Source organism: Rhinopithecus roxellana, chromosome 4 (assembly GCF_007565055.1).
Source record: "Rhinopithecus roxellana isolate Shanxi Qingling chromosome 4, ASM756505v1, whole genome shotgun sequence".
Taxonomy (NCBI): Eukaryota; Metazoa; Chordata; class Mammalia; order Primates; family Cercopithecidae; genus Rhinopithecus; species Rhinopithecus roxellana.
The window spans coordinates 36,165,341-36,191,666 of record NC_044552.1 but is presented as its reverse complement, the minus strand read 5'-3'; the positions used below and the strand labels follow the sequence as shown (position 1 = coordinate 36,191,666).

Below are 26,326 nucleotides of genomic sequence, written 5' to 3'. Positions count from 1 at the left end.
ATTGAGGGAAATCTATTTGGTGTTGTCTAATATGGTAGCCACTAGCCACATGTGGCTGTTGAGCATCTTAAAATGTATAGGCCGGGGCATGGTGGCTCATGCCTGTACTCTTAGCACTTTGGGAGGCTGAGGCAGGAGGATCGCCTGAGCCCAGAAGTTAGAGGCTGCAGTGAGCTGTGAGCAAGCCACTGCACTCCAGCCTGGGTGACAGAGTGAGGCCCTGTTTCTTAAAAAAGAAAAAAAAAAAAAAGTAGTGCAACTGAAAAGCTGAGTTAAGTTTAATTTTAGGCTGGATGTGATGGCTTATGCTTGTAATCCCAGCACTTTGGGAGGCAAGGCAGGCAGATTGCTTGAGCCTAGGAGTTGGAGACTAGCCTGGGCAACATGGCAAAAACCTGTCTCTGCTAAAGGAGACCCCTGGTGGTGCATGTTTGTAGTCCCAGGTACTTGGAAGGTTGAGGTGGGAGGATCACTTGAGCCCAGGAGGTTGAGGCTGCCGTGAGCCCTGATGGTGCCACTGTACTCCAGCCTGGGTGACAGAGTGATACCCTGTCTCAATAAATAAAACAGAATAATAAAATAAAGTAAATTTTTAAGTTTATTTTATTTTAATTAATAATCATTTAAATATCCACTTACAGCTAGTAGTAGCTGCCGTATTGGACAGCACAGCTATAGAAAGGCCAGTGCTGCTCACACCTCAATGTACATATGAATTATCTGAGGATAGCAAAGTCCAATTCAGCAAACTTGAGCTGAGGACTGAGAGTCTATAAATTCCCAGGGATGCTAAGGCTTCAGGTCTAAAGACCACACCTTGAAGTAAGATGATCTAAATCTGGGACATAAAGAGCATTTTGCACATATAACACAGAGATGATATTCCTGCTGCCTGAAAGAGCTTGTTGAAGAACACAGTGGCATAGAGTAAGGAGAGAGAAAAAATATGGTCTGTAGAGTCAGACAGTTACTAATTTGAATCCATTGTTAGCTCTGTGCCCTTAGCCTCCCTGAGCCTCCATCTTCTTATCTACAAAATAAAAGAGATCATTTCTCCCTTGCAGTGTGATTCTGAGATAGTACATTTAAAAGCACCAAACCCAGTGCCTGGCAGATACTTGGCACTCAGTAGGTAAATAGTATCAGTCATTATGGATTCATCCAAAGAAAAGGCATTGTTTATACAAATCGGCCCTGCATTGTAGACTGTGTTTGGGGACCACCCATCTCAGAGTCACCCAGGACGTTCTTTTAAAAAATAGGTCCCTGGGCCCAGCCCAGACCTAATGAGTTCAAGTCTCTAATGGTAGGGCTCAGGAAGCTTCTTTTAAAAAAAGAAAAAAAAATGTATGAGGTAAAATTCACCTAACATAAAATTAACCATCGGTCATTTTTTTTTTTCATGTAAAAAATTTTAGCTTTTATTTTATGTTCGGGGATACATGTGAAGGTTTGTTACAGAGGTAAACTTATGTCACGGGAGTTTGTTATACAGATTATTTCATCACCCAGGAATTAAGCCCGGTACCCAATTGTAATTTTTCTGCTCCTCTCCCTTCTCCCACCCTCCCCACTCAAGTAGACCTCAGTGTCTGTTGTGTTTCCTTCTTTGTGTTCCTAAGTTCTCATCATTTAGCTCCCACTTATACGTAAGAACTTGGGATATTTGGTCTTCTGTGCCTGCATTAGTTTGCTGAGGACAGTGGTCTCCAGCTCCACCCACGTTCCCACAAAAGACATGATCTTGTTTTTCTTTATGGCGGCACGGCCATTTTAAAGTATACAAGTCATTGGCATTTCCTGCATTCACAATGTTGGGCAACCTCACCTCTGTCTAGTTCCAAGGCATTTTTGTCATCCCAGAAGGAAACCCTGTACCCACTCACCATTCTCCCCTCCCCAGCCCCTTGCAACCACTAACCTGCTTTATGTTTCCATGCATTGGCTTATTCTGGATGTTCCAGATAAAAGGAACCATATAGTATGTGACCTTTTGTGTTTGACATCTTTCACTTAACACCCTGTTTTTGAGGTTCATCCATGCCATTGCATGTATTAGTGTTTAATTCCGTTTTATTGGTGAATAATATTCCATTGTATGAATATAATGGATGACTTTGGAATATAATGGATAAACACGTTTGTTTATCCACTCATCAGTTGATGGACATTTGGGTTCTTTCCATCTTTTTGGCTCTGTGAATAATGTTTCTGGGAACATTTGTGTGCAAGTTTCTGTTGGAGTACCCGTTTTCAGTGATGTGGGCTATATACCTAGAAGCAGAATTCCTGGGTCACATGGTAATTCCATGTTTAAATGTGTTGAGAAACTGCCTGAACTGCCCTCCACAGTGGCTATACCATTTTCCATCCCTACTGGCAATGCATAGGGTGCCAGTGTCTCCACTTGCAGGTCAACACTTGTGATTTTGTTTTTTTGGTTATGGCCAACCTGGTGCGTGTGAAGGGAAGCTTCATTCTTCACAAGTTCCCAGGATGGTTCGTGTGGACCCAAATGTTGGAGAACCATCGCTTTGATGAGAGCTCCTCTTTCAGTGAGTTCAGTCAGAGTCTGCTGCTCCCGTGTCCTGGGACTCTCTGCAGCAGTGCCTTTGTTGGGCTGGGGAAGCTCATCAGGGAATTGGAATTGTTACTTCGTGTGCTGTTGTAATAGCGATTGGATCTTTTTATATATATATATATATATATATATACACATCTTACCCTCTCCCCTTTAGTCAGCACAACTGAGTAGAGAAGAACAGTTTGCCATTGACTTGTCCTGGGAAAGCCAGATTAGCACAGATGACCCACCCCCTGGTGTCCCCTGGGTGAGTTTCTGCAAACACCTCTACCTGTCCACCTGAGGCTGGCCTGGAGGGGGCCCGTTCCAACATGAAATGGCCTTGAACTCTCCTGTTTTAATAACATTTAATGTGGAATTTTATATTCTACTGCGTAATATAGCTGGACCTGTTTTAATTAAAAATTAAAAGATTTTACTCCAAATATTTAAGTGTGTTTCAGAAACACATCAAGTTAATCCTGTGGCCCTTAGGATGAAGGTGATAAACCCTGGTAAGGGGACAGAGGAGTGTCAGGGGAGGAAGCCGTGTAGGGGAGCACTTAATGAAAGGAATAGTATTCCTCTTTAACAATGAGGGTTTTGTTTTCTTCTTCTGGAATGTCCTCAAAATTAATCTCTAGGGTGGAACACATTTAAGTGATACATTGTATACACAAGCAAAGGGAGCAAGGTCCTACCATGAGTATAACTGCCTGCACCGCTTCAAAATTGTTCTAGGACATAAGCCAAGGTCCTCTTCTTCAAGTCGTCGGTCTCAGCCTTGGCCACATATCACAGCCACCTGGCAGGCTGTACACACTCTTGTTTAACAGGGTGTTCAATAGGAGCCCACGTGGAACCCAGGCATCCCTGGTTTCTAAAGCTCCAGGTGATTCTGATGTGCAATCAGGGTTGACTGCTGTGCCAGGCCATTAGACACAACCCATGCCCTAATAGAGCTAACGGTCTGACTGGGGAGACCAACTCGTTAATCACATACTTGATTAATTACAACTCTGATAAATGCTGTTGCCCATTAAATTTCGAAGGGTTGGAGACATCTTCCCGAAGCTATAGCCTGACAGACGATTAGATGCTAATGAGGGGAGAGCTGGGAAAATGGCATCCCAGGCAGAGGGACTGGCATGTGCAAAGGCCCGGGGGTAGAAAAGAGCTTGGTGTGTCTGAGGACTTGAAAGACACGCTGGTTGGAGCTGTGAGCAAGGGGGGTGGGCAACCTGAGGTTGGGGAGCAGATGGTAGCCTGTCACCCATGTTGGCCTGTGGTGAGTCCACCTTACATGCTGTCAATGTTTGAGCTGCTCTGATATTGGTGTGAAAGGCCCAAGCTTCTGTGCTCTGGAATGAGCAGATACACGAGGGCCTGATTAAGTGATCATGGTCTGGGCAGGATCACTTTCCTCCAGTGCGTGAAAATTATTTACTCAGCCTCCATGGAGAGAGAGGAAGGGCATCAAAAGAAGGGAGAGATTGGCCAGGCGTGGTGGCTCACACCTGTAATCCCAGCACTTTGGGAGGCTGAGACAAGTGGATCATTTGAGGTCAGGAGTTCGAGATCAGCCTGGCCAATATCGCAAAACCTCCTCTCTACTAAAAAGACAAAAATTAGCCGGGCATGGTGGCGCACACTGTAATCCCAGCTACTCAAGAGGCTAGGGCAGGAGAATTGCTTGAACCTGGGAGACAGAGGTTGCAGTGAACCGAGATCGTGCCACTGTACTCCATCCGGGCAACAGAGTGAGACTCTGTCAAAAAAAAAAAAAAAAAAGGAGAGATGTTTGGAGAGAGAATGGGAGTTTTCCTCATATGGGGGAAGTTTCTGGGCCTCACTTGAAAATTACATCTCCTAGCATCTCCACATAGAACTCATTTGACAGAACGGTGGGTCCCTAGGTGACTGGAGCCTGGGATCTCATTGCAGTGATTCCTCTCTGCGCTGTTTCTCAGATGCTCTGTGGAGCCTGTCTCACGTTTAATTCCTCCTCCTCCCCATTTTCCTCCATCCTCCTCCCCCTGCTCCTTTTTCTTCTTTTTAAAATCTGCGCCAATTTCTAATGAATTGTGGGTGGCATGGAGGGAATTCTTCACACTTCATTTGGTCCTGCTTCATAGTTTGTATCCTGTGTCCCTCCCTTCCCCTGGCTGAACCCCCCATCCCCGGTCTGGTAGGCGTGAGCTGTTCTTTTCTTTTCAACGGCCTTGTGGCTGCAGAGAACCCCTCTTTGATTTGGGCTTTTAGATACTCATTTAAAGTGTTTGTTTCTGCATATTAATTTCTTCCTTCCCTAAGACTCCTAATCTTCACTCTCCCTTAACTCCAACAGCAGTGTGGCGTGTGACGCGGCATTTGTCACCCCCATTGCACAGAAGGGAAACTGAGGTTCTGATAGCAGTGTGGGGCTGTGGGAAGATTCTGGCCTTGCTTGGTGGCATGATGAATGTGACAGGTCCTTGGAAAGTCACACAACCCTCCAGGGCTGCCTCTTTACTGGTCATATGGGAAGGAGATAAGATTTCTACCCCTGTAAGGAGGTAGGGTGATGGGGTAAAGAGGATGGGATTTGACCCTTAAAGCTCTGGCTCCACCACTCAGTTCTGTGACCTTGGGTAAGGCATCAGACCTTGGCTTCCTCCCTTGTAGAATGGTGATCCCTACAGCACCTCAGCAGGATGGTTGTAAATACTAGAGGCACTGTCTGGGAAGTCCTAGCAACATGCCTGGTCTGAATGGGATATAGTAGCTGTTCTTTGGCCTTTTTGGCCTTTGGGATATAGTAGCTGTTCCACCTCCCCTGCCATCTGGGATTCAGCTGTTTGTCCAAGAGGACCCCGATCATTATGGTGGAGCTGGAATTAGAACTAGAACCCAGGTATGCTGGCTTCAGGCCCTGAGCTCCTGGGAGGAGCTATCTATCTATAAGCACCCCGGTTTTGTGAGCTGGATAATCCTTGCTATCCAGGATATCCTGGATACTGTGTAGGCCTTTCTATACACAGTAGAGTGGTAGTTCTCAACTGGGAGTGATTTTGCAAGAGACACTTGGCAATGTCTGGAGAGTTTTTTCATTGTCTCAGCTTGGGAGGTTCTACTGACTTCTAAGGGGTAGGGGCCAGGTATCTGGATTGTTCTGGGATCGCTCAGCACAGTGATTGGGGACTTTGAAGGCACACACCAAGAAACAGCAAGTCATCAAGACCCCTGGTCAGTGACAGCTGACTCTGAGCCCTTGCAAAGCTGCCCTTTCAGCACCCGCTGGGAAATCCTTGTGGATTCTTGTGGATATTCACATAGAGGGAGGGGCATGACTATCCCCACTCACTGGGCATAGTGCTAGCAACAGCTGCCACTTATCCAGGGCCTATTGGGAGCAGGGGCAGCATGCTCAGTGAGGGACCTATGCTCTCACTGATCTCCCTGATCAGCCAGGAAGACACTGCTAACCTCATTTCACAGAAGTGGAACAAGGCCATACGGCTCGTGAGGGGCAGGGCCAGACCTAGGGCAGAGCCTAGGTCTCCTTAGCTCCAAAGCTCACACGCTATGCATGAAATTGCATGACCTTCCTTAGAAAGTAACACCCCACCGTGAGGCTTCTCCAGCAATAATTTTAATAGAATGCTTATCCACATCCCTATGTCAGCATTGGCCACCTAATTTTGCCGCCGGCCAGACTGAATTTACCACTGTTGCAGAAAACAAGTAGATAAGAATCTTAAAACTTATCACACATTGGGAGGGAGGGCAAGGGTGCCCCTATTTTGGATGTCTCATGCCAGTTTGGGAAGAGGGAGAATTTAGCAATTAGGCACAATATGTTCCTAATTTGCCCTAGAAAACTTATTGGGTGCTTTTGGTAAAAAGCTGTACAACGTTTTTTTTTTTTTTTTGGTTGAGACAGAGTCTCGCTCTGTCACCCAGGCTGGAGTGCAGTGGCATGATCTCGGCTCACTGCAGCCTCCACCTCCCAAGTTCAAGTGGTCCTCCCACCTCAGCCTCCCAAGTAGCTGGGACTACAAACACAAGCCACCACACCTGGCTAATTTTTGTATTTTTTTTGTAGAGACAGGGTTTCGCCATGTTGCCCAGGTTTTGTCTCAAACTCCTGGGCTCAAGTGATCCACCCGCCTTGGCCTTCCAAAATGCTGGGATTACAGGTGTGACCCACTGTACGCAGCCAAATCTGTACATCTTTAATGCCTGTCTTGAATGCCACAGTGGTTGGAGCACAGTGTGAAGTTAAGAAACAGTGCAATCCTGATTAAGAGCCTTCTCTCCTAGTTAGAATACATCATGCTGTGTCGTGTCACAGGACCTTTGCACAGGCTACTCGGGGGACCAGCAGCGCCCTTCCTCTCTCTCTTTCCCCTGCTTCCCTCTCTACTTTGCTTCAGTAATTTATTCTTAGGGTTCATATTAAAGACTAATTCCTTAAGAAAGCGTTTCTGCCCCATGTCCATGCTAGTCCACCTTCTGGCATATGCTATTATGCATTAGCTATGCTTCTTTAGGGGACCACTATTATAGTTATATCTAATTTATTAATGTTGGTTTCCTTCTTCCACTTGATTGTAAGCTCCATGAAGGTAGGGAACACATTGGTCTCACTCAGCTCTTGTATGCCGAGTGCCTTGCATTTGCCTAGTACATGCTAGGCATCAGCCAACATTAGATGGGTGAATGGACAGTTGGACGAATGGATTGAGCTAGTTAATTTCATTTCCTTTCCCTTAACTCCAGTCAATAATCTCTTCTTAGGGAATTGTAATTATCTGTTTATATGTCTCTCTTGAGCCTCTTTGAAGAAGAACCTATCTTCAGAAGCTCTGAGTCTAGCTCCATGCCTGACATATAGTAGATGGCTAATAAAAGTTGACCATATGGTTGTCTAAGACAAACTCTTGCCCATAAGACAAGCAGTTCCAAGAGCTCATGCTGCTGCAGAGAGGACCCTAGAGAGTTTTTTTTCACACATAGAGGATAAGGATGGTGAATTTATTCATAGAAACAGAATGAAGTGCATTCCTGCTTCCCACCCGTGCCATCCTTAGCTCCTCGGTAAGGTCTGCTATTCAGGTTGCCAGTTACTGTACTGACTTATTTGTACATAAACAGTTATTCCCCATAACCTTCCCTTCGCCAACATTCAGAGATAATGATATACAATCTTTGTAACATTACAGATGTTGCTTCAAAAACACTCTGTTGCTATAGGAATGTTTGTGATGTGCTTATCGCTTGAATTTCATAAGCAACAAACTCCAAAATTGCAGATGATTTAACATTTGAAGCAGGGAGTGAGAGTGTATGTGTGTTTGCATTAAAAAAAAAAAAGGCTTTGAATAAGGAAGTTTTCTTCTGCAGAGTTATCTTCTTCTAAAGCTTAAAATAAGAACTACTTAAAAGCAGTGAATTTAGAAGAATGAGCACTTTCTCTTAAACATTCAAATGGGTGAAAATGACTTGTAATGCCTCCCTCAAGTATTAAGGAAATAGGCAGTTAAAGGTTTTTTTTGGAGCTGGCTGTCACAGACAAAGGATTTCTCATTAAAAAAAAAAAATCATTTTATAGCATTAAATACTAGGAATGCATACCAGCAGCCCTTTTGACATTTTGAAAATGATTTATTTTCTGAAATGTCCCAGTCCATTTTAATAGATGACTCTTTGTTCTTCTCATTCAGAGAGGGAGCTTCGGGTGGGGTTGCCATAGTTAGGGTTGGGAAGTTCAGGGTGGAGGCAGACAGGGCTCCAGGAACAGCTTTCTGTGAGCCTCACACTTTGTTACCTGAACACAGCAGGTGGATGCCACCACCTATCTCCAGACAGCATGGAGCCACACTTTCCCAAAGCTCCTGCTGTGGTTCTCCTTCCCAAAGAGAGACTCTCTGAACTAACTTTTTATAGTCCAGAGAGTGAATTTGAAATCGTTTCTCTTTCTAGCCTCCCTCTCTGAACCAAGATATCAGCTAGACATCTTAGGAAAGGTGTGCAATGTGGAAGTCTCTACTATCGCAATGCTACTGCTCAGCTGTGGCTCAGGAGTGGTGCTCTCTGCAAACTCTTTAGCAGTCCGTGAGATAAGTTCAGAAACTGAGAGTTGGTGCTTAGTAACTTTCATGCCGATTTGACAGAATAATCTGTTGAATCAAAGAACTTAAAAGTGAGCTTGCACTTTGTATCAGTATTTTTTCATTTCCTTTTTCTAGCAGTTCATTTTTACTATATTTTATTAAAGTAGTCATCTATCATGGTGTGGAAATTTTTTAAAAAACTGGTCCTTCGGCTCGACGCGGTGGCTCACACCTGTAGTCTCAGCACTTTGGAAGGCCGAGGTGGGCAGATCATGAGGTCAGGAGTTCAAGACCAGCCTGGCCAACATGGTGAAGCCCCGTCTCTACTAAAAATACAAAAATTAGCCAGGTTTGGTGGCGGGCGCCTGTAATCCCAGCTACTTGGGAGGCTGAGGCATGAGAATTGCTTGAACCTGGGAGGCGGAGGTTGCAGTGAGCTGAGATCGCGCCATTGCACTCCAGCCTGGGCGACAGAGTGAGACTCTGTCTCGGGGGGAAAGAAAAAGAAAAAACTGGTTATTCATGGCAAATAACTTGAAAAACTCTATGCCAAGGCACCTATAAGCTGCTGTCGCTCCCCCATAAGGAAAGTCAGCTGTTGAATGGATTTGGGGAATCGCAGCACTTAGCAAATGATGTTATAATGAGACTCAGGTCTCTCTCTGTCTCTCTCTCTGTCTCTCTCTCTCTCTTTGTCTCTATCTCTCTGTCTCTCTCTGTCTCTCTCCGTCTCTCTGTCTCTCTCTGTCTCTCTTTCTGACTGTTTCCTAAATGCAGAGACTGCATGCAGTTCATCTCCGTGGCCTCATTCCTCAGTGCCCTGCCTGGCAGATTGTAGACTTTTGGAAATGTTTGTTGAATGCATGCCTGTCTGCTTTCTTGTTACCTAAGAGTGGGTGAGGACAGCCTCAGAAATTTCCCTGGGATTTCTGGTAGTGTCTTCTGCAGGATGGTGATGGAGAGCTAGGAGCAAATGATGAGGAAATTACCTTTCCTTCTTCCTTTCCCCATAGGACCAGGCCTCCTCTTCCCGCCTGTCCAGCAGCATGAAAGCAGCATGACTGGCCGACCGCAGGAGAAGCCCCCAGAACCAGGCCCCCAACTCAGCCATCTGCGGAGGTCAAGGTAAGCTCGCTTTCCTTCTTCTGGAAGGCTGAGGAATTTTCATTTTAGTACATTCTGTATGCATTTGTAATCCCTTGCTGTGTGCTAGAAGAATGAGGTTTCCTGGGATGAGGGTAGACTTAGAAAGTGCGTGTCAGCCTTACAGGTTAAAGTGTGCTCATTTTGGTTAAAGGAGAGGCCAATATGGAGCAGAAAGGACTGAGCTGACTGTCTAGAATACAGCTCTTATTCTTCCACCACCTCCTGAATCTGGGACCTTGGGCAGGGTCTTTCAGGATGGGGTATCCAGGGAATTTTGAATGAAAAAATCTCTGAGACAGGATAAAATGAGAAAGACTACTCAGTCCACGACCTGAGAGTCCCAGTACCTGCCAGACGGACTTCCGTCCCACACAGAGTCGTAAGGGGCCTTAGACGATCAGTCAGGCCAGTTTCCAGCCAGTGTTGGACAGTTAGTTGTTAGAAAGTTCTGTCTGCTGGCCTCTGCTCTGCCATTAGGAACCACAAAGACTTGGCTTTCAAAGACTCTTCCACATGCCTCTCTCATTCGGTTTGAAGATTTGAAGATTTGGCTGTCATAACTCCGTCTTTCTTTTTTTTTGGCTATAAATTAGGCTTCCCTAGGGACTGGTGCCAGTCACCTTGTCCTCTCATCCCCTCCATCCTGGAAAGGGCTTTAGTTATCTCCAGTGTCTGCCTTGCTGGTTGCTCATGCAACCTGCACCATGTTCAGTAGAGAATCATTCATTCACCATTCATTCTTCAGTGGCTATTTACAGCCTCTGGCAGACAGGCACTGTGCTAGACTCTGGAGACATCTCAGTGAAGAAGAAAGACAGGGTCTCTGTCTTTAAAGACAAAATAGGTTTAGATTCTTAGAGTTTGAAATATGCATCGAACTACTTCCGTGTGCTCCTTGTTTGCATTTTTATCTCTCCAACTTTTTTCTTAAATGTCCCATGAGTGCTTGAAAAAAGTCTTCAAATATTGGATATAGTTTTCTGTATACCATCATTGAAAAATAAGTTAGCTTATTGTGCAGCTCAAATCATCTATAGTGTATCCTTTTCTGATTTTGTCTGATTATCAATTATTGAGAGAGGTGTTTTAGTTAAAGCTTCCCACTGGATTTGTCGGTTGCTCCTTGGCAATGCTGAAATTTTTGCTTTATATGTTTTGAGGCAATGCTGTTTGGTGCATAGATGTTTAGAACTGGTGTATTTTATTGATGAATTGGGATTTATTTCTACCATCTTTATATGCATTTAATTTTTTCTGCTCTTTCTTTTAGGTTGAGGTATTTTCCCCCCTCATTCCATTTTCCATCTTCTTATTTGGAATTTACACACTCTATGTCTGATATTTCTGGGGTTACCCAGCTAGCTACCTGGATAGATGATTGATTGATTGATTGATTAGATAGATAGATAGATAGATAGATAGATAGATAGATAGATAGAAAAAACACTCTATGTGTGTTTTTTCAGGGGTTATCCAGCTAGTTGGATATATATATGTAGATAGATAGATAGATAGATAGATAGATAGATAGATAGATAGATAGATAGATAGATAGATAGTTTTAGAGACAGGGTCTTGCTCTGTTGCCCAGGCTAGCTTCAAACTCCTGGGCTCAAGTGATACTCTCACCTCAGCCTCCCAAGTAGCTACCTTAACTTTTTTTGTTTGTTTGCTTGCTTGCTTTGTTTTATTTTGTTTTTGAGACAGAATCTCTCTCTCTCCCAGTCTGAGGTACAGTGGCATGGTCTCGGCTTACTGCAACCTGCACCTCCTGGGCTCAAGCAATTCTCCTGCCTCAGCCTCCCGAGTAGCTGGAACTACAGGCGTTTGCTATCATGCCTGGCTAGTTTTTGTATTTTTAGTAGAGATGGGATTTTACCATGTTGGCCAGGCTGGTCTCAAATTCCTGACCTCACATGATCCGCCCATCTCGGCCTCCCAAAGTGCTGGAATTACAGGCATGAGCCACTGTGCCCAACCAATTTTTGTATTTTAAGTAGAAATGGGGTTTTACCCTGTTGGCCAGGCTGGTCTCAAACTCCTGACCTCCAGTGATCCACCCACTTCAGCCTCCCAAAGTGCTGGCATTACAGGCGTGAGCCACCGCCCTCAAACCTATTTTACACTTTTCATCTCTTTGTCTCTCTGTGCTGAACTCTGAATAATTTATTCAAATCTATCTTCTGGCTCGGGGAATGGGTCATGCCTATAATCCCGGCACTTGGGGAAGCTGAGGTGGGTGGATCACCTGAAATCAGAAGTTCAAGACCAGCCTGGCCAACATGGTGAAACCCCATCTCTACTAAAATTACAAAAATTAGCCTGGTGTGGTGGCGTGCACCTGTAATCCCAGCTACTCTGGAGGCTGAGGCACAAGAATCACTTGAACCCTGGAGGTGGAGGTTGCTGTGAGCTGAGATCACACCACTGCACTCCAGCCTGGGCGACAGAGCCAGATTTTGTCTCAAAAAACAAAAAAAAACTATCTTCTGTTTAACTAGTATATTATGTGTGTTAAAGGCTGTTTAACCCATTCATTGGATTTTTTTCTTTTTGCTTTCTTTATTTGTCATTTCTAGAAGTTCTGCTTGGTGATTTTTCTGGTCTCTCATTTCTTGCTCGTATTTGAAGATGTTTATTTCTTTAAAATATTAAATGTGCTATTTAGAAATTTTATAATTTTGTGTCTTGTAATTCCCAAATCTGAAGTCTTTGTAGGTCTGGTTCTGCCGCTTGCCGTTTCTGCTGGCTGGTGTTCATAATGCCTTATTTCCTGTGAATTGCTCATTTTTTCTTGGCACTTTATCTTTGGGAATTATCTGAGGTGTGGGTTGAGTTGTCTTTTCCAGAGAGGATTTGCGTTAACTTCTGCTAGTTGTCTGGTGGGCACTACCAACAAAAATCACTTTGAATTAATTTTCTAGTTAAGGCTTTTCTGGCTACCCAAGTAATATAATTCAGGCTACAAACCTGTGTGAAGTCCAACTATGGTTACATATTTTCAGGAGAGAATTTTTCCCCCCCATTCCCTGCTCTGCCCAAGGTCCAGTTTTCTTGCAGTCTCTTTCTGTGTTGTGCATTTATTTCTCATTCACCAAGTTGAATGAATTTTGTGGAGTGGAGCCATTTGAAGTCCCAACTTTGTGGAGGGGTCTCCCTAGGCTGTTAACCCTGTGCTGCTGTCACTGGGAAACTTAGAATCTCCAGGTTTCAGCAGAAACCTTCAGGGCAAAAGCCAGCTTTGATGCCAGCTCACCTCCCAAGGTTCCTGCTTTGGGTTTGTTTTGGTATTTTCATTTGTACTATCTCAGCAATGTGTATTCAGTCTTCATATCTAAAATTGTATCCAGCATATTAGTTCTTTCCATTAGGAGGGGCAGGTAAGGTATCTGGTCTGCCGTCTTGCCAAAACTATATATTTTTCTTCTCCACAATAGTCCCGCTGGGCAGGAATTTCTATTTCTTCACAGAAGAGTGACCTGAAGCTCAGAGAGGGTATAGCCATAGGCCTAGCAGGTGAAAGGCTGGGAGAGAATATGTCCCTCTCCTCTCCTCTCTCCCCACCTTCCCTCTCCCCAAGATAACTGTTGACCATTGGTGAGGACAAACTTTAGTCTCACAAAGAATATGAGTTGCTATCAAAATGTTTTAACTAGCTGAACAGCTTTGTATACTTTGTTTATGAATCTATTGTTTATCTTCCTTGAGGGAGGAAATGGCTTCTGCATATTTTGTGGTTTGTCTGGCAGTCACCAGCAGCTTTCCTGCTTCATTCCCATTCTTCAAAAAGTCTTCTGAACCTGAAGCCAGATCCCACGGGCTTCTCATCCAGACCCTGGCTTGCTTTCCTCCTTATGCTACTCTCTCCTTCTTCTCACCTTCTTCGCTTCCCTCTGCCTCTTCTTTTCCCCTCTCCCCATCCTTCCTGCAACTGGTTTTTCTTTTTCATGGTGGTGTGCCTTTCATTGGAGGGGAGTCTACAGAGCCAGTGGTTTGGCTTTTGGGCTTTGAGGGGCAGGGAGAAAGAGCTGAGTTTAAACGTAGCTCTGCCACTTAATAACTGAATCTCTCTACGCTTCCGTTTCTTCATTGGTCACATGGGGACAGTGGATAGAGCTGTTCAAGGACTTAATGAAACGATGCCTGTAGAGCTTATAACACAGAGCTTGGACATCATCAGCACTTGGTCAGTGGTGGTTCATATAACTATGACTGAGAACAGACCACTTCAAGGCCAGTCCTCTTGCTGGTGATGCTTTTAAATTGACAAAGCCGGTTTATAAAACAGGATGAAAATGGAGGCAGAAATCTAATATAAATATGGGAATCCTAGCCTCGCTATGATGTTCTTTGAACTGGGGTGTTTTTTATTTTTATTTTTATTTTTATTTTTTATATTTTATTTTTTGAGACAGAGTCTTGCTCTGTCACCCAGGCTGGAGTGCAGTGGCCGGATCTCAGCTCACTGCAAGCTCCGCCTCCTGGGTTTATGCCATTCTCCTGCCTCAGCCTCCCGAGTAGCTGGGACTACAGGCCCCCGCCACCTCGCCTGGCTAGTTTTTTTTTTTTTTTTTTTTTTGTATTTTTTAATAGAGACGGGGTTTCACCGTGTTAGCCAGGATGGTCTCGATCTCCTGACCTCGTGATCCACCCGTCTCGGCCTCCCAAAGTGCTGGGATTACAGGCTTGAGCCACCGCGCCCGGCCAAACTGGGGTGTTTTTAAAAATAATCTGAGGGAAGATAGAACGCACTGGTCTGACCAGTGTTTGTGGAAGATGTAAACCAGGGGTTCTGAAAATGGGGCCTAGACCTCCAGACTCCAGATCTTTGCCCTCCTGCTGAGCTGTGCCCTGTGTCCTGGTACCACGGTGGGGCTGGGGCTGGGGCTGTGTAGACTCACTGTGGAGGTTCCCCTTGCAAGGGCCCCCAGATCAAGGGATTGCATTACTACTCTGAGGATGCATTTTCAGCAGTGGTGGGGCTGGGGGAGAAGGGTCGTCAATGTCCTTTAGCTCTATTCTTATAGCTGGCATGAGACTTCACTTTTCACGCCCTCTTCTAATAAATGGCTTTATATTACACCTAGACATGTGTTGTTTCCTGATTCGATATCTATCAGGCAACAAGTCTTTTTTCAAAGCCTGCTATTTATAGTGACTCTGGGCTTTGTATAGTGGGCAAGTAGTATAAAAGAATGCATAAAGTTGCTGTGAATCTAAAACTACTCTAAAATTAAAGTCCGTTAATCACAAGAGGACTTTATAACCAAAAAAATGCATAAAGTCTAAAACATCTTCATAAGATCGTTAGGTACTCAGAGTGGATATCCAAGAGGGAAAAGCACAGTGCCCTGGAATAGTCAGAGAGGGCTTCCTGGATGAGGCTGGATGATGATTTGAGCTGGTCTTATGGGGCAGCCAAGGTGAGCTGCTGGAGAAGGAGCCCCATGCATCCTGGGTGTAGAAGTGGTAGGAACTGGGGTTTAGAAAGCCCCACAGATGGCCGTGTGGTCCCTCTTGGAGCGCATCTCCCATTATCAAAAGCGCTCCGAAGTCCTGCAGCTAACATTTGACACCAGGTTTCCCAAGTGTGTTTGACCACTCGTAGCTGATGAGCATGGAGGTCTTGAATGGGTTTCCACATGGCTTCTGTCTCTCTGACTAATGCTTCAGCTCATCTGGGCTACCACCTCACTTCCGTAAAACAGGGATTGGCAACTTTAAAGGTTCAGCCTCTTGGGAGCACCAAAAAATTATTTGAAGTTCACCTCTTATCTTTTTCCAAGCATTGCTCAAATATTCAGAAGGGTGAAGGTTTCTAGGGGGACTAAGCAGGGACATTGTTAGAGTTAGGGAGGGGGCTTCTTCGTTATCCCAGTCTCCCAAGATGATTGAGCATTTCCAACCCAGCTGAGTGGCCAAGCCTGTTTGCCTGGAGTTAAATGCCCAGCCCTACCCCACCCCTCGTCCCCTGCAGCAAACCTCAAAGTCTGTTAACAGCCTCTGTCCTGATCATGATTCATCCTTCCTGCCCCTTCTGTATTCTGGTTACTCAGAGCTGTGAACCAAGATTGATTACTAACGCCATCTAACTGACCTTGCCCATGGAGAGCTTACCTGGTAGATTAAACATTCTTCATCAGATGACACCTCAGGTTGAGTTCTGTTGTCGGGTAGCTCTGTACAGTGCAACAAGGGATTGTCCTAGATGCAGATGGAGACCCTTTTCAGGACCAGGAAGCCAGGGGACACATTATCTGAGGAGTTTGGGATGCCAGGGTCATTGTGAGTATAGAGGCAGGAGGTGCCCCAGGCCAAGAGCTCTGTGCTTAAAGAGCCACATAAAAGTGTGGAAATGTGCTGTACATCAAATCTTCACATGCTGCCCTGGAGACTGGCTATCAGCCCCTTCTCATTGTTGGGTGGAACCCTTCTAAAAATATTTCAATATTTATTATGCCAAGTATATCCATTATTCTATTTTTTTAAATTACAACATTAAGACCGGGCGCGGTGGCTCACGCCTGTAATCCCAGCACTTTGGGAGTCTGAGGTGGGCAGATCATGAGATCAGGAGTTTGAGACCAGCCTGGCCAATATGGCAAAACCGTGTCTCTACTAAAATACAAAAAAAAAATTAACCGGGCATGGTGGTATATACCTATAATCCCAGCTACTCAGAAAGCTGAGGCAGGAGAATTGCTTGAACCCAGGAGGCGGAGGTCGCAGTGAGCTGAGATCGCACCACTGCACTCCATCCTAGGAGACAGAGCGAGACTCTGTCTTACAAAAAAAAAAAAAAAAAAATATATATATATGGCTAGAGCTTGAGTTCACTTTAATTCCTACCCCTGCTCACTCTCTTCCCTTTCCCAAAAGATAGCAGAACTGAGACTGAAATCCATATATCCTGACTTCTAGCACTGTTTCCCCGAAAAGCTCAGATCCTTAGGGATCAGGTGTCATTGGTGGGAAAACCTACTATCTTAATATCCTGGCCCAAGATTGTTCAGTGTCCTGGACAGGCCAGGCAGGGTCTCAGGAGGTTCGTCCAACAGAGGCTTGGGGCTCCTCAGGTCCAACTTTCTTCTGCAGAAGCTGAGTCTGAGGTGCAGGGAGGGGAAGTCATTTGCTCAACCAGGTCACAGGGCACGTCTCTTTTTCTGTTTGGTCCGGGTTATCTTTATATTGGGTTTGCATTTCCTGAATACACAGCAACAGGGTGGGGGGTGGGTGGAGGACAAGGGAAGTGGGCTTAAAAGAACCCCATCTGAAAATGTTTAGATTTCCTGTGACTGTCCCGTGAAGAGGGAGATAATCTGTGTTCACGGAACTAAGAGGAGAGGGAGAGATTTGGTTCAGGTCCAGGAGGCCAAGAGTGCAGAGGAAAGGAGGACAACATGAGAGCTATTCAGAGAAAGCTGTGACATTTTTATGGATGAAATAGAAACAAATAGGAGTTTGTTTCTTTGCACTTCAGTGCTGCCTTCTTGTTTGTATTTTTGGACAACACTCAAGCCATGTGGAGGCTCTGGCCTCGTTCTAGTAGCAGTAGTTTGTGGTCTTCGGAGGCTCTTTGGCCTGGGACTGGGAGCCTTTGGTTCTCATCTCCCTTGAATTGGCTTCTACCAGGATGTGTGATCCTTTGGAAATCTCTCTTCCTGCCTCGGAGCTTCCATAGTTTATCTCAAGATGGAGATAAAACCTCCTGCTGGGCCTGCCTCACAGAGAAATAGTGGGTACAAGAGTGTCCCCCACAAACTGTCAGGGTTAGATTGGCCTCATTTTTTTCTTTTTCCATGTCTGTGAGGCTGGCATGAGCTCTGAGGGAGTCAGGAGCTTCCACCAGGGAAGGCCCATGTGCCCATCAGATCAGGTGGCACATGTGGCCACAGAGGTCACTCCAGACCCGATTTCCTGGGACAGCCCTTCCAGGCAGTGTGTCCCCAGTTCCTTAAAGGGGGATGTCATTTAAGCAGGAAAGGCTGTAACTAAAAATAAGAAAATGGTAAATATGGACAGAGTTACTGCCAATTTTCTGGAATTGGAGAGCTGGGTACCCTCTTGAAACAGAAAAAGAAGTAGGATATCACTTTATCTGGTATTATAGAGGAACTGAAATGACTCTAGCTAACAGAGGCCACCTTTTCTAACTCTTTTAGATGGTGATACCAGGTGAAGTGATATTCTACTGCATACAATTAAGCTTTAGATTGCCACTAAATAATTACGTCTCATTTCCTCTTCTGGGGTCTTGAACTGCTTGAGAACCATATCCCAGAGAGTAGAACACCACCTTCGTTACCAGTAATGCCTAGTTGGAGAACTCAGCCTGACCCGTGGCCACACCAATTCCCTCTTTTGCACCCCTTGAATTGCACTGACCAGTGTAGACTTGTAGGCCTCTCTCTCCTGGACTTCCTGCAAGGATGTGCCAGTCATGTGCATGTTTGCATTCTGTTTCCTGCTGTCAGTGAACAATTCTACTGAATGAACTATGGCCTTTCCTTGATGTCTCTGGATCATCACTGTGGATAAAACGAATGTGCCCTGGACACAGGCGCTTTCAGGGGATGTTAGAGTAAGCAAGGTCATTGGTCCCTATCCCAAAGGGCCCAGGCTGCCCTTCTCTCTTCCCTCCTGCGTCCACTCCTGGCAGTTTCTGCCCGTGAGCACCATTCTGCTGATTAAAACAAAAGGAGGGCTGAAGGTTGCCCAGGAAACAAATAACCAAACCAACTCAATCAAGCCTCAGTCTTTGAGCCTGGTATAAACTGTAACCCACATCTAAACAAAACAACAGAAACCCCACCCCAGGCAATGAGACTGCTCGAGTCCTCCCTGGGAGCACATGTGTCCTGTACCTTCTCTTGTTTAATCTTCTCAGAAACCCAGAACAGCAGGTATTACTGTTTTACAGATGTCAGAATTGAGGCTCAAAAGCAAAGTTAGATAGGCCTGCTGGAGGGACTCACTTTGCCAGTGGAACATTGAGATTTGAACCCCAATCTTTGACCCCAGAAGCAGTGTTCTTGGTGCTTCCGTGAGGAAAATACTTGTCATATAAGCCGTTTGTTTCTCTCCAATGAGATATTTCTGATGAGTAAAAACTTGTCAGATAGGACCAGGCGTGGTGGCTCACACCTGTAATCCCAGCACTTTGGGAGGCCGAGGCGGGCAGATCACAAGGTCAGGAGATCAAGATCATCCTGGCTAACATGGTGAAACCCTGTCTCTACTAAAAATTACAAAAAAAAAGTTAGCCGGGCCTGGTGGCGGGCACCTGTAGTCCCAGCTACTCGGGAGACTGAGGTAGGAGAATGGCGTGAACTCAGGAGGCGGAGCTTGCAGTGAGTTGAGATCGTGCCACTGCACTCCAGCCTGGGTGACAGAGGAGACTCTGTCTCAAAAACAAACAAACAAACAAACAAAAAAAAAAAAAAAAGAAGAAGAAGAAAAAAAAAAAGAAAAACCAAACCAAACAAACAAAAAAACTTGTCCAGATAACTGGAGCTTTTAAGCATAGAACTATTTTTTTAGTGTAAAGTGCATCAGCTTCTTTTTCAGACTTCCAAGTTCATGGCTAAACACTAGAGCATTGCAGTTTGCTGACAGCCAGATTCATGGGACATGCCTGTACTATGGCATAAACTTTCTCTCCTTGGCCCTTCAAAAACCAATGATAAAAGCTGGAAGGATCGAGCAAGGAGGAAGTAGCTTCATGCTGAACAGATTTGCAATGGGAGGACAAGAGGCACCGCAGAATATCAGAGGAAGCCTCGTCGTTTGGCAGGAGAGAGTTGGGGGCTTAGCCCTTCATCACTAATCATGCAACCTGGGGAAGCTCATCCCCTGCATGTTAATTTCCTCCTTTCAAATAGAGAAGACAGTTCTGACCTCACAGGTTTGTTGTGACCCCACAGAACAAAATAGTATCTGTCCATTCTTTTTGCAATATTTTCAAGAATGTTATTATGAAATATTTTCTAGAATGTTATTATTGGCCATAAGGACATGCACACCCTTTCACAAATTCTTTGGTGTCCTCCTCAGAGACTTTACACCGAGCCAGAGGGTTCGTGACTGTGGCCCAGAGAGACTGGTCTCCAAGCCGGGGGCTCCACGGATGTTAAGCGAACACACCATGTGGTCACTGGAGCAGGCCACCCCACATCCCAGCACTGACTTCCCCATCCCAGGGCTGTTACAGAGATGCAATTATGAGTCTTTTACTCTTCTGTTCAAAAACAAAAAAGGAAAGAAATGGAAAAAAGGATAATTTTCTTTAACCTGTGGCTTTTTTTTTCCTTCCTCTCTCCTTGCTGTGAGATTGCCACTTAACTTATTTTAATTAAAAAAAAATGATGTTCTGGGTGATGGAACATAATATTTAGACATGTTGAGCTGACAGTTGATGAGTGTGTTGTCAATACACCATCACCACAAATCATGTTCCCAGGGTTGATCGGAAGGAGATTTGTGTGCAAATGTGTGTGTGCTCACACACTTGGATGATTTAGAGTGACTGGCGAAGGGTCCAGTGACCCTTCTCAAAAGCAGTTGTAGGGAGGGCTGGCCACAGGCGAGGGGCAGCTGACCAGGGCAAGAGGAGGAAATCGGCTTCTATTGTGAATTGAGGTGATTGACTCTGAGTTTGCTGTGGAAGCAAAAGTTGCCACTTCCTCCTCCCTCCCTGCCTTCCTCTGTCATGTCCTTAGCACCCAGTGGGTGCAAGGTATTCTACTGACCATGAGACACTCCTTAGAAGCAGTCTCAGTTTGATGGAGGAGACAGAAGAAACAGTTTGAAGCAGTGTGCTGAGTGGTGTGAGGAAGACGTGCCCCCCCCGAGCGCTGGGCTTGTGCTCGCTGGCGCGCTGGCCGCCCTTCCTCGTGTTCCTGCCTTCAGTGACTGCCCGTTCTCAGGGGCCTCACAAACCTCTCTGGGCCTTGGAACCTCAGTCCAGCTGCCTCAGTGACAGCTCCTGTTGAGGTCTCCATGTGAAACAGCTCTCCCAGTGCTCCAAGCTTCATAGATGTGAACCTGACATCTAGGTCACATCTGACTCCCCCTGCTGTACCTCCATAGGTCCCTTCTATCACTAAGCCTGTCAGGTTCACCCCACAACACCCCTCCATCACCCTCATCCAAGCTATCTGGCCTGGACCATGGCAAACCTAAGTTGCCCCATGTCCTCATTCACCTTCCTCCAGTCCATTGTCTGCATTGGGGGTCAGCAAACTACAGTCCAGGGGCCAAATCTAGCCATTGCCTGGTCGATTTCACGCAGTCTGTGAGCTGTTTTTACAGATGAGCATTTGATGATACGGGAATACTGACTTTCCTTCTCTTTGAAGGGGAAGTGTTATCTCTCCAAAAAACAATTCTATTCTTCTCATTAGAGGATCGGTATTATAAAAATTTACACTCACTCAATTATCATTATATTTTCAGTGTTCTCAAAAATGTGTAGAATTTTCTTTCTTATTATGTAAGTACTACATAATAGCCTGTATTTGCCTCTCGGTGGCAAAGCCCAGAATATGTATCATCTGGCCTTGAACAGAAAAACTTAGCTGACCCTTTGTCTCTACTGTGGCCAGAGCAAGATTTTTTTGTTGTGATGGTTTTGTTTTTTGAGACAGAGTCTCACTCTGTAACCCAGGCTGGAGTGCAGTGGCATGATGTCGGCTCACTGCAACCTCCGCCTTCTGGGTTCAAGCAATTCTTGTACCTCAGCCTCCCGAGTAGCTGGAATTACAGGTATGTGCCACCACACCCAGCTCATTGTTTTGTATTTTTAGTGGAGGTGGGGTTGTACCATGTTGACCAGGCTGATCTTGAACTCCTGACCTCAAATGATCCACCTGCCTTGGCCTCCCAAAGTGCTGGGATTATAGGCATGAGCCCCCATTCCCGGCCCAGAGCAAACTTTTCAAAATAGAAATATGATCAGTTACATGTGCTTGGTCACACACACACACACACACACACACAGTTCAAGATACTTTAATGGTTCCCCATGCTCTGCAGGGGAGCCATTAAGATGAGGATCCTTAGCCTCAAGAGCCTTGGATGGTCTTGCCCTTGCCCCCTGTCCAGTTTCATCACAGTGTTCCTTTGTCCTCCACGCTGGCCTTCTTTTAGTTCTTTACATCCACTTGTTCCCACCTGCCACAGGGCCTTTGCCCATACTGTCCTTGATGCTGTCTGGAATACAGCTTTCTGCACCCTATTTCCCCTCCCTATGTCCTTCTCATCTTTAGATCACAGCATCACCGTGACTTTCTCAGAGAATCCTTCCCTGACTTTTCTGCCAAGGTCACAGCCCTATCTCTTTTTTTTTTTTTTTTTTTTTTTTTTTTTTTTTTTTTTTTTTTTTGGTTTTAAGATGGAGTTTCGCTCTTGTTGCCCAGGCTGGAGTGCAGTAGCACCATCTTGGCTCACTGCAACCTCCGCCTCCTGGATTCAAGCGATTCTCCTGCCTCAGCCTCCCGAGTAGCTGAGATTACAGGTAAGTGCCACCACGCCTGGCTAATTATGTATCTTTTTTTTTTTTTTTTTTTTTTTGAGACGAAGTCTCGCTGTGTCACCCAGGCTGGAGTGCTGTGGCCAGATCTCAGCTCACTGCAAGCTCCGCCTCCCGGGTTCATGCCATTCTCCTGCCTCAGCCTCCCGGGTAGCTGGGACTACAGGCGCCCGCCACCTCGCCCGGCTAGTTTTTTGTAGCTTTTAGTAGAGACGAGGTTTCACCGTGTTAGCCAGGATGGTCTCGATCTCCTGACCTCGTGATCCGCCCGTCTCGGCCTCCCAAAGTGCTGGGATTACAGGCTTGAGCCACCGCGCCCGGCCTAATTATGTATCTTTAGTAGAGATGAGGTTTCACCATGTTGGCCAGGCTGGTCTCAAACTCCTGACCTCAGGTGACCTGCCCACCTCAGCCTCCCAAAGTGCTGGGATTACAGGAGTGAGCCACGGTGCCCGGCCCTCGGCCCTGTCTTATATCTCCTCATGACACGTGTAAAATTGCACTTGTCTCTGGGTGACATGCACACCCCCAGAGGGCAAGCCCCATAGAACTGACACCATCTCTGTTCCCACCTCCATTATATCCACTGTACCTGGTATATAGTGAGCATGCAATAAATGTTTTGTTACGATGAGGGGCTGAGGATCAGGGAAGACTTCCTGAAAGACATTAGGTTTGAAAAGGAACTTGTAGGCTGAGAAGGTGAAGAATGGGAGAAAGAGCTTTCAAGCAGAAGGACCAGCATTCTGGAAACCTTGTGTGGCTTCATAGGATAGGTGCTCAGGCTGTGTCTGAGTGGGTGGGGAAATCACTGGAAAGGTGAGTGAGGCCAGATCACGAGGGCCTTCTGTGCCCAGCTGAGCTGTTTGGACACTTACCTGTTGGCAGAGGGAGCACTGGAGGTTTTAAGGAGAGGGGTGCTGTGGCAGGGCTGGAGGGGGTGAGACCCGACCAGAGGAGCATGGATTAGGGAATGAGAGAAGATGGCCAGGGAAAAGCTGTGCAGGAGAAGTGGGCAGGAATTGATCATCTCTTGGAAGTGAGTGGGAATGGGGAGGTGGTGGGCCCTTGGGGTCCCAGTTTCTGATTCAGGATCCTGGGTAAAGGGTCACCAGTTGTTTCAGATAAGTGAAGAGGAAGGAGTTAGGGCAGGGAGGAGGTGTGAAAATTTGTTTGGCGGGAGGAGGTGGAGAGAGCAAAGGCTGGCAGCTCCCATTCTCTGTGAAGCAGAGGTCAGGGTCATCTGCTGAGACAGAGGCCTTTTGGCTTCAGGTCATGGACTTGGGCCTCTTCCCCCTTCACAAGCAGAGGGTTCCACATTGTCTCTAAACAGCTGAGGGGTTCGCCTCAGCCTGGGGCACTGGGGACCGACAGGGGATTTAATCCCAGACACTTTAGGAGATCTTACAGACTTGCCCTTCCCCATCCCTTTCCTAAACCGTGAAGTCTAAATGTCAGCTTTGTCAGAAATCTTACCTTGAAGACCTTTGAAAAAAGAAAAAAGGTCTGCTCACTTCAGAAAATGTTTTCAGAGTGGCTACCCCATGACAGCTTGGCTCTGATCACCACGGGGACCCCAGCACTCTGCCTCAGGAGTGTGTGCCTGACCTGTACATACTTGACATTTGAATGCATGAATCACAATGTCAAAAGGCATAGTTCAGAGACATCTAGCATGCTGCTCATGTTAAGGTTAGCAAGTCACACTCACACGCAGGTGGAACTGTCTTTAACCAGCCTCTACGTAACTGAGTGGCAGCTGGCCTTCTCCACAACTTGCTAGAGCTCCCCCAAACAGAGTACCCACTCCCACAAATGTAGTCAAGGGCTGTGTTGGTCCCCAAACCTGCTTGTGCTAGTTGTCCTTGTAATTGTAATTATGTAAATTAGTTAAATGTGATATAAGCTGATGAACTATAAATGCAAAAAAGAAAGAGAAGTGCTATTTCAGTGAAAAGTAAGAGTCACCTTGTTCTACCTCAGCTGAGAATGTGTGACCGGCGACACATTTTTCACTGTTGAATGCTTTGGAAAGAAGTGATAAAAGCAAGCCACCAAAAGAGAATTGCTGCCAAATTAGGTGTGAGCAAGACAACTATTAAAGACTGGCACTGCAGTGCCGTGGCTCACATCTGTGATCCCAACAGTTTGGGAGGCCAAGGCATGAGGATTGCTTGAGGCCAAGAGTTCAAGACCAGCCTGGGAAACAGCAGCACCCTGTCTCTACAAAAAAAAATTAAAAATCATAAAGATTGGCACTAGAGGGAGAGGAAAATAAAAGCATGTCAGAGGATGCAGCACTACAGTTCCTTTACCAGGCTTCTCTACTTCTGGCTCCTTTTTAAAGAAACCAAACTGAAAAAGTATAGATTATGCATCATCAGTGGTTTATGCATAAAAGATAAATACAGAGCTCTATTCCACAGATCTATGAGCAAAGAAAAGTCCTGGACCCTGCCTCAAAAGACCAGTAAGATATTTGTGTTTTAAGTTAAAATAAATTCATAAGGCATTAATGTACTGCAAATTTAAGTGCACATAAAGGTCTTTTCGGCTGGGGCACAGTGACTCACACCTATAATCCCAGCACTTTGGGACACCGAGGCAGGGAGATCACCTGAGGTTGGGAGTTCGAGACCAGCCTGACCAACATGGAGAAACCCCATCTCTACTAAAAATACAAAATTAGCCAGGCGTGGTGGTGCATGCCTGTAATCGCAGCTACTCGGGAGGCTGAGGCAGGAGAATCACTTGAACCTGGGAGGCGGAGGTTGTGGTGAGCCAAGATCGCACCATTTCACTCCAGCCTAGGCAGCAAGAGCAAAACTCCATCTCAAAAAAAAAAAAAAAAAAAAAAAAAAGTTGTTTTTCATGTTTTATTATATCTGGGTTTTTTTGTAAGTAATATATTCACATGGTTCAAAAACACAGAAAAATATAAAAAGTTATAAAATGAATAATCTCCCTCCTGCTCTTTTCCCTAGTTAGCCCAGTTTCCACCACCTCCCTGCAGACAACTATTATTAGTTTCTTGAATCCTTCCAGATTTTCTTTATGAATATATATCAATTATAAATACATAGTTGACCCTTATTATTCACAGATTCCATATTTGCAGATTCCCTACTCTCTAAACTTATTTGCAACCACAGAACCAATGCTCGGTACTTTCTTGATCATTTGAGGACGTGCACAGAGCAGTGAAAGTTTTGAGTCGCCCGATGCACGTTCCCAAGCTGAGTTTGAACAAGGCAACTCTGCCTTCTTATTTCAGCTCTCCTGCTGGACACAAGTGTCCTTTTTGTGGTGTATTTAGTGTGGCATTTTTCATATTTTTGTGGTTTTTGTTGTTGGTTTCACTGTTTAAAATGGCTCCCAAGTGTAATGCTGAAGTGTTGCCTGCTGTTCTCAGCACAAGAAGGCTGTGATTTGCCTTACAGAGAAAATGGGTGAATTAGATAAGCTCCTTTCAGGCATTAGTTGTAGTACTGTTGGCTGTGAGGTCCATGTTAATGAATGAAAAAAATAGATGTTAAATAAGATATCCTTTAAGCAGACACATATAAAACAAGGTTATGTATACTGATCAGTTGACAAAAATCTTGCAACCAGGGGCTTGCAGGAACCTAACCCTGTATTTCTCTTAGGAGCAGTGGCTCAGTATTCACTAATTCAGTGATCATAGAGACTTTATAGGATGTAACTACCACAACTAACAAAAATCAACTATCTATATTCCTACATACATATATGTTCTATTTTAACCATTTCTTTACACAAAAGAGAGCATATTGAACATACTGTCCTGCATCTTTCTTTTTCATTTAACCTTGGACATCTTTCCATATCGTTTCATAGAGAGTTTCCTTGTTGTTCTTTTGGAATTTTTGTTTTGGTTTGGTTTGTTTGTTTGGGACAGGGTCTCACTCTGTCACCCAGGCTGGAATGCAATGGTGCCATCATGGCTCACTGTAGCCTCAACCCTCTGAAGTG

At 45.3% G+C, this 26,326-nt stretch overlaps 1 protein-coding gene across 13 annotated transcripts in view; it reads left to right on the top strand.

Moving 5' to 3' along the window:
• The window catches only part of TRERF1 (transcriptional regulating factor 1), a 227,228-nt gene that overhangs the window by 146,547 nt on the left and 54,355 nt on the right, over positions 1 to 26,326 (top strand). For all 13 annotated transcript variants that reach the window (XM_030928515.1, XM_030928520.1, XM_030928509.1 and 10 more), the window contains one exon: positions 9,672 to 9,783. The gene's annotated coding sequence lies outside the window, so the exon portion shown is untranslated. The remainder of the gene's footprint in view (positions 1 to 9,671; positions 9,784 to 26,326) is intronic.